The following is a 9,653-nucleotide window of genomic DNA, read 5'->3' as shown; positions in this document are numbered from 1 at the left end:
TAATACACCCTAATTTAACATCATAAACTTCAAATTATAGGGGAAGAACTTATCTTTTCCGAAATTGGCTAGAACTTGCCGAACTTGTGCCTCAGAACTTTTTTTAGCGCGATGTAATGCCGTGGCAGCTTGCTGTCCGATTTTTGCTGCACCAAACTTCAAATTTTATACTACTAATACTTCCATCATCGTAGTATATGCTGAGTAATTAATTTACGAAGCGAAAGCGGGACTTACCTATTTTTTCTCCCATAGCCGTCACTCTTTTCTTCTTAGCTCTAGGGTTTATTTTTCATTTGCTTTGGCTGAAGCTTTGGGGAACAATCTGAATTATTAGTCATATATACATATATATAGGTGGTCCTAGGGTGTGACACGTGTCAGCCCCTAGAGGTGACACGTGTCCAGCCCCTATTGGGCCACCGTATCTACATGATAAAGGAGGGGCTTCCACGTGGCAGTGGGGCCCACCTCACCCAAGCAGGTGGGTCACCTACTTGACCCAAAGACGGTGGGTCACCTGCTTGCTTGAGGTGCTGCCACATGTCACCCTCTCATTGGCTACCCCGCGTCGTTTTTTTTCTTCCTCGTGGGTTCGTAATCTCGTATCACTTTAAGAGCCTATGTAATCCATGCTTCGCAAGCTTGGTACGTACTCCAATAGCTTAAGTATGTACGACTTCCAAGTTAGTACCTTAAGTAGGTAAATCGAGCCCTACGACTCATTACTTGGCCTCCAATTCCTTTCGAATTCTTATGACTCCATTTCCAACATTCCTTCTCACGAGGTATCACAATCTTCTTTCCTTCTCATGAGGTATCACAATCTTCTTTCCTTATTCAGCTCATATGATAGTGTCTAAGGAACTTAAGAAGATATTTTGAGCTCGAGAGTGCGGGGTGTAACATCCTTCCCCCCTTTAGAACATTCGTCCCGGAATGTTGAATAACATTTCCCTTAAGACTTCATACAAATTGTAGGGAGATTCCTTTCTACTAGAATAACATACATTTTCATCCAAGTAATTAATATACGAGTTACAGGACTGGGGGTTATCTATAGGCCTCAGGAATAGGTACAGACACCTATGTTTCATGTCTTCTTTAACTTCCCAAGTTATGGCTTCACGATTCTTATTCCACCACAGTACCTTGATGGAAGTTATGTCCTTAGTTCGCAACCCGTTTAATCTGCTGATACCAGATGGAAATGGGTTGCCCCTCGTAGGATAACTCCCTGTTACGTGGACCTCCTCTATGAGAAATATTCTGGGAGCGTCGGTTACATTCTTGCAGAGCATTGATCTTTGAAACCCGAATGTATTATTTCAAATTGGACGGTAGGTCCCACTTATAGGCAGCTTTATCTATTCTACAAATGACCTGAGAAGGATCAATGTATCTCCTTCTTGCCGACTCTAGGCTTCTAATCGATAGCTTGTCACGGATTAAGCTCTACTTCATCAATAATTTACTGGATCCTCTTTGGGCCTATCTATTAATCGAAGGGAGAAATGTCGTACTAAGATTCACCTGTGTTGTTCCTAATCCTTACTAGAATGATCTCCAGCGATTAGCCGTACGTTGAACTTCCCCGTCTGAGATAATAGATGTGGGAACCCCGTGAAATCTTATTGTTTCCTTGCTATGTCACCTCGTATAACCCTTAACTGAACATACCTTCCTAATTGGAAGAAAATGGGTTAATTTTGTCAGCTTATCTACCATAACCCATATGAACTTATACTTCCATAGAATGCGAGGTCAGCCTGCACTATAACCTATATTAATCACCTTCCATTTTCAAGTTGGGATTCCCATCCCCCGCAATAGGCTATTAAGTCTCTAATGCTCCTCTTCGTTTAAGCCATTATACAACTCCTCTTAATTCAACTTATAACACCTTAGGTATGCTATCTTGCTCCCTTACTTAGATCTTTCTTCCAGCTTTATTACCACACATTATACTGTAATTCTTACACAAATGTGTGTAGGTACGTAGAGCCATTCAGAAAATGCTTTAGTGTCGCTATACTAGCGGCTTACCTACTTTGGTCGAGGTCAGGGCTCCGCTATGGCTTTTGTCCTTAATACCAATTATATCTTAATAGTTCTGCCTCGAACCATCTTACACTTTTCCTTAATAGATTCTAAATATGGCAATCACATTGCTATTACTGACTTTCTTTTATCGAGTAATCCTTTGACCTTGCTCTTAGTATGCCAATGTTCGTAAGCTGCACAACTATTCTTGTGCCATTTTCACAAGGTGCATTGTATTTCAGTCATAATCTTTTCTGCTCTTGGCTTACTCTGTTCTATATGTTTCATTGTACTAACACGCATTTATAATCTCTTTTTGTCAAACTTGTTTCGTTCCCTTTTTCACTTCCTAGGGGGTCACCCATCCCAGTGCTACTCTCGTCCAAGCACGCTTAACTTTGGAGTTTTGATGGAATCTGGTGCATTAGTGCGGGTATGATCGCGTCCATCCCTTATGGGGTCTTGTTTAAAGTTTAAGCGTTCCTATTTACATACGATAGCGTTACTCGATTTTCTCTTACGCTTGTAATTCTCTTGTCCACTTCCCCCTTTTTAGGGTGTACCCATGTCATCCTCCATTTATTTTCAGCTATTCACACGCGAATGATTCCATTCCAACATATTTAACGTGCTACACCATATCTACATGTTCTGTTAAATCTTCCATACGTTAGGTTGCCTTTATAAGAAACCCTAGCACAACCGTAGGGTGCTTTAGTATTTGGAATATATCGTATAAAATCTCATCTAATGATTGATACTCGAGTAATATTCATAATGTAGCAGTGCATTCAAAGCCACATTTCATTCATCCCAATCAGTAATTAGCGAGGGCTCATAATTGGTACAAATTCCCCATTCGAATGTACTTATACTTTAAGGACTCATGTTTCAAGCTTCGTCATTATACTAACTTTATTCCCGTAGATACATCTTATTCTTCTAATAACCTCGCAATGTAGTAGTTGTTCTGCAAATCGACATACCCTCTCCTTGCAGGATCTCACTAATCATCAAGGTGGAGTCACGTATATTAACCTCGTTATGCTTTCTGAGCTTTCATCTTTGTCATGTGCTTCAGGCTCCCTTCTAATCTTGCTTAAAACCATATTAACTTCGTTGTAGTAGGAGCCTTATCTTATTACTCTTTCATCATACTATACTTTCAATTCGTAACTGTCTATCTCCCTTTTTGTTCGGTACTCATACTTAATTAATCACATCTATCTTGAACGCCTATATTATAACTTCTCTATTATTCCTCCAGCTCATTTCCATTTTTGGTTGGGCGAAAGGAATTCCATATTACTCTTTATTTCCTTGTACTAGCTATCCTTTTTATCATCACACAACTTTTATTCGAAACTTTCCTTACTAAGCTTTACTTATTCTCACAGCGGTTTTTGTTATATTCACCTGGTACCCTGTTCACATTCAGTCCCATAGTATAACACCTCTTGACTTTCTTCACGATTCTTACTATGGGCTACCTACCTTTCTTAGTTAGTATTATCCTTAATATTTCACAAGCTGTCTAATTAACACTTCATATCCGTCACAATTCTTCATCCCTCGTACTCTTGTCTTAATCATACTATTACTTCCTTCAACTATAACTTGTCATAGTCTATCCCTATGTATCAATTCAGGTGATGCCTTACTATATTATTTTATCTCGATCTATCAGTCCTCTCTGAGTCATCTTCTTTGGCTTATAGGTCTTTTCTAACTTTGTTCTACTATTCCAGTATCGACCTCCTAGTTTCTATTGCCATTAACTCAGCAATTAACTTATTTTTCGAGGTCAGCCATACTCGTTTAGTCAAATCTTATCATTGTTGCTAGAACAACCTTTCAAGACATACTACAGCCCTGTATCTCATTCTCCTCTTATTTTTAGAAAAATTTGGACAGAGTTTCCTCTGTATTTCTTACTATCTCAACAGCTGCATACAGAAAATACCAACAATGTATCACAGGGCACACAGATATATATTCGTATCATATCATATCGCAGCCACCCAGGGCACACATATATATTCATATCATCTCATATCACAGCCACATAGGGCCCCCACATTAGTAGTATGAACATGGACTTACCTCGTATGTCCCCTCGAACTACACCTGTTGCACTTTTTTGTATAATTTTCCTTTCATTTTCCAATTTTATATATCAATTGTATTGCAACACCTTACCTGACATAGGTCCTTCTTGCCTTTGCTTACCTGCGTGCTTCGTAACATCCAATATTGTCAGTTACTTTCTTCTATCGGCGTTGTCCTCCTGCTAAAATCGCAGGTTAGTATGAGGAATTTCATTTCCTATAGCTTGGCTTTATCGTACAATCTTAGATATGAAAGAAAGTAACATTCTAAATGTCCTGTAGCCTCCTGTCTATAGATGTGGTGCACCATACACTGATAAAAAAGACTCTACTAGACACGGTCTGTAGATATTCCAAGGACAAACTGCTCTGATACCACTTCTATCATGACCCAACCCCATAGGCCGCGATTGGGGTCCGACCTGGACCCTCTTATGCATATTTATCAGCTACACTTAAGTTGAACCGTATGTGATTTGATACTATACAGAAAAACCTCAATAGTTTAAAACTTTTTCATATACCTGTAACCTCTTTCATTCGTATCATATCATAAAAGGGAACGCGCCGACGAGGCTGCCATAACATAAAAACATTTACAACATGCCGTATAGGCACAGTCGAAACAAACTTATAAATAACCCACATCCATATGTCTATAGACCTCTAGGAATAGTAACAACAACATCTGGCGGGACAGGGCCCCCGCCGTACCCCTGAATGTACAAATATATACATTAAGTGACCAGTATCAAAGATTAAGCTCCAGAACAGTGAAGCCCTTCCGATATAGCTGAGAGGAACTCCTAAGCTGATGGATCTCCAGAATGAACATCTATACCTGTGGGCATGAAACGCAGCCCTCCGAGAAACGGGGGGTCAGCACGATATATGTACTGAGTATATAAAGCATAACGCATCATAAACTGAGAGAAAAACTGAAATGGGGATGTAGGAAATAAGTATAACAGATAAGGCACTATGCCTGCATCTTATAACATAAGGACATATACACCATCTTCACATACTGTATCCGGCCCGCTGGGGGACTCGGTGTTACCATGTCATCACATACGGCGTTGTGTCATATGTTACGATTACATTATTATATTTTCACATGCATGCCTATCTATCATTACATATCATACTGTACCCGGCCCAGTATGGGTCTCGGTGTTATAATCATATCATTACATATCATACCCGGCCCATTAGGGGACTCAGTGTTATCATCATATCATCATATACCGTACTCGACCTTTTAGGGGACTCGGTGTTATAATCATATCATCACATATCGTACCCGGCCCATTAGGAGACACGGTGTTATCATCATATCATCATATACCGTACCCAGCCCTTTAGGGAACTCGGTGTGATAATTATCATATATAGGTAGATCATTATCTGAGACTCACTAGGGTAATCATACTAAACTATCGTTCGAGGATCAGGATAGTAATCATCTCAGGTGCCCTTTGAGAGCCACTAGAGCTATATTAAGTGAAGTCTCAGGAATTATAGATATATTTTAGGGTAATGCCAACCGGCTTAAGGAAATCATAAACATATGTCATCACAAAGTCCTTAGGAATAGGAGCTCTAAGTCCCAATATTAATCGACATATAGACGGTTCAGGGAAGGTAGCTCAACTACGATGAGAGTTTTCCTGCCAAGGAGTGAATATGAGACATATAGCGTATTTGAAGCTTAAGAATGGACTTACTCTAGAGCTCGTATCATGTATCGTTTTCTGTAAGACATGTTAAAAGAAAGAAGGGGTAGGCCTCACTTGTTTGTCCTTTTCTATCACAAAGGAGTTTGAGAGACAATAATTCACCTATCGTAGGAGTCCTAGTATTTAGCAGTGGATAAGAATCATGAGGTATGCTCGAGGCCTTATGAATGGGATTATTCCCACTTGCATACGCAGATATACATATTGCACTTCTATCACGGGTATTCCAAGAGCAAGGAATTAGCTTTATGTACCCTCTACTTTCCATTATCTAGGAGACCATGAGAGATACTAACTCAATTAGCATAGGAGCTTTCACCTCCAGAAGTAGGTAGGGGTCGTGAATCATATTCGGTACTTCGTGAGTAGATTTGTACCCACATATTATATACACATCATATTTAGGACTAAGACACGCCAAGAGAAGGGAAGGATAGCCTTACATACTCATCACTTCCTAACGTATGGAAGGCTTGAGAAGCCCTAGTTCAATTACTATAAGAGTGCTTTCATTAATAAGTAAATGAGGACCGTGAATTACGCTTGGCATTTATGAGTATATTTACCCTCAATATCATATCATTCATTACTTAACTTAAAGACATGCCAAAAGAAGAAACAAGATAGGCTTTAAATACTTATGCCAAAAATATGCCAAAAGAAAGCTTCACATACCTTGTCTGAATTATTCCATATCATGTTTGCCTCGCCGTCCTTTGAACCTATTCAACATAAAAGTAATATGAATATCTACCCCTTTTACTTTCCAGCACCCTAGGTTACACCTAAGTATTAATGGAATCTATTTCCTTAGTCGTTTCCCTGACTAGTTCTATTATTCGCTAAGGCATCGATGAAAATTGGGTAGCACCTCCCCTATAATGTGCCCTATCCAAATTTCCAATTAGGTTCCTAAGACATACAGCCAACCAACAACAACAACCTGCAGCAATTCACACCAACAATATACAACATAAACTCCAAACAACTTATTCAAAAATACGATATCACAATAGGGCGTCTAGCCTTTATTTTGTAATGCCTTTAACTATATGAAATGAGGGGTCATGTGGCTGCAACCATAAGCCCCCATGCCCTTATTAACATACCTTCCAGCACCACAATACATCACCACCCGACCAGCAGTCACACACCACAAGCGCAACGCATTATTCGATTACAATTAACTATAGCGATTCCAATTTCGCTTATTTCGAACGCCGAACTTTTCAAACCTTTTCCCCAACTTACATCAGCCCCTAAGGTGTTTAATACAACCTAATTTAACATCATAAACTTAAAATTAGAGGGGAAGAACTTACCTTTCCCAAAATTGGCTAGAACTTGCCGAACTTGTGCCTCGAAACTTTTTTTAGCGCGATGTAACGCCGTGGCAGCTTGCTGTCCGATTTTTGCTGCACCAAACTTCAAATTTTATACTACTAATACTTCCATATCATCTTAGTATATGCTAAGTAATTAATTTATGGAGCAAAAGCGGGACTTACCTATTTTTCCTCCCAAAGCCGTCACTCTTTTCTCCTTAGCTCTAGGGTTTATTTTTCATTTGCTTTGGCTGAATTTTTGGGGAAAAATCTTTTTTTTCCTTCCTCGTGGGTTCGTAATCTCGTCTCACTTTAAGAGCCTATGTAATTCATGCTTCGCAAGCTTGGTACGTACTCCAATAGCTTAAGTATGTACGACTTCCAAGTTAGTACCTTACGTAGGTAAATCGAGCCCTACGACTCATTACTTGGCCCTCCAATTCCTTTCGGATTTTTATGACTCCATTCTCAACCTTCCTTCTCATGAGGTATCACAATCTTCTTTGTTTAGAGTTGTTTGATAGAGTCGTAGCTTATCCGGCTCACATGATAGTGTCCAAAGAACTTAAGAAGACATTCCGAGCTCGAGAGTGCGGGGTGTAACAAAATCATATTTGCATAATTAATATAATTAGGTCCTAGGTCACCACATAGGCCCTAAGTCACCTTACTTCATAACTTGCATTAAATTCATATCTTGAACATACTTATAATTCATCATCATAATTCATACTTGAATTTAGAGTAAAACTCATATACATAGTCAATTTGAATAAAAATCATGACAATACCTTGAAATCATTAGATTCATAATCGTACTTCTTAATATCATCATTGAAAATAGGCTTCATGAATGGGCAATTATTATTCAACTTAAAATCATGTAGTTCATGTAAAAAACATACTTATAATGATCTTCTATAATGATTAAAAACATAATTTAAATAGTCCAATGCAATTCATCAAATTAGGGTCACAAACCCAATTGAAATTCATGAGATTTTAAGTAGAAACCTTGGTACTCCATGGGTAAAAAGGACTCATGGATCAATCTCTACATACCGTGATTGAATTTGACCTTAGAATTGAAAAGGGAGACTTATTCTTGAAGAAACCCTAGCCAAGCTTGATTAAGAAGATAAAACCCTTCAATGAACCTTGAGAGAGAAGTCTTAAAATTGATTGGGAATTAATGAGGGAATAGAATAGGTTTAGGAGTATTTAGGATATTTTCATAATGAATCCAGTCCAAAAAACATCCACATACATTAATAAAAGAATAGAAAAATGACCAAAGTATCCTTTATTTAATTGGACATAGAACCCACCACGAAGGACCCATCGCAGTCTGTGATTCTCATCAAGGCCCATAGTGGTATCCGTGATGATTGACTTGGTCTTGGATTTTTGGAGTTGTAGGGAAAGGTTTCAGAATTTGTTCCACGAAATCCTTCATAGTTCGTGGAGTGTATTATGGGATATGATGAGTGGGTGTGGGGCAGATCACGATCCTTGGTTTCTTATCATGGACCTCGCCCTATAGGAGTGAACCTCAGGGTTACTACCATAGTGGCTCACCATGTGGTGTGGTGCTCACCACGGCCCATTATGGCCTTTATTGTCATCACGTGGTGCCTAAATTTTAGGTTTTTAGTAATTTCATCCTTTGATCCTTATTTTCTTCTTTTCAACTTCTAGGGTCTTACAATTTCATGGTTATGAGTTGATATTCCGCTTTATTCATTATCTTTATTTGACCATATGAATGCAATATATGCTAAGAGGCTTGGTTGGGAACCTTCGGGTCTCTGATCTTCTTGTCACTATTAGGGTAGAGCTTGGGACGTGGAAAACTTTGTGTCAGAACATAAGGTTTAGGTGTGTCCTAGGGCATCTTACATGTTGAATTAAGTATAGTCTTGTTCAAATGTGTGAAGCGCGCTGTATTTATTAATAGGAGGCTATGAGGCATCTTAGGAAAGTTTTACCTCTTTCATGATCTATATCGTGTGATTGAGTGATACTCTAAGTCTTTTCCATCTAATGATTGTTCTTTCTGATTTTTCAAAAATGCCTCCATAAAGAGTTCCTTTATGAAGAAGCATTGAGGAGGAGAAACAAGCTCCAAATAATTCCTTGAATGATTAAGTCTCATATACAAAGTTTCGAGCGACTTTCCAAGTGCTTTCTTAAGCCGTGATGATACAAGCCAATCCTGAAGTGGTTGCTTCTGTGAATCCAAATATGGGTAAGGTAGCAACAAAGGTTCATGATTTTATATGGATGAATCCTCTGGAGTTTTGGGGTTCCAATGTGGATGAGGATCCACAAGAATTTGTGGAGAGTATTCATAATATCATGGAGATAATGGGGTTTAGCCCAGTTGAGAAGACGGAGTTGGAGACTTACCAATTGAATGGTGTTGCTCGAATATGATT

This window comes from Solanum dulcamara, chromosome 12, assembly GCF_947179165.1.
Source record: "Solanum dulcamara chromosome 12, daSolDulc1.2, whole genome shotgun sequence".
In the NCBI taxonomy this organism is placed as follows: domain Eukaryota; kingdom Viridiplantae; phylum Streptophyta; class Magnoliopsida; order Solanales; family Solanaceae; genus Solanum; species Solanum dulcamara.
The sequence above is the reverse complement of the archived record's forward strand: the minus strand, read 5'-3'. Positions refer to the sequence as shown.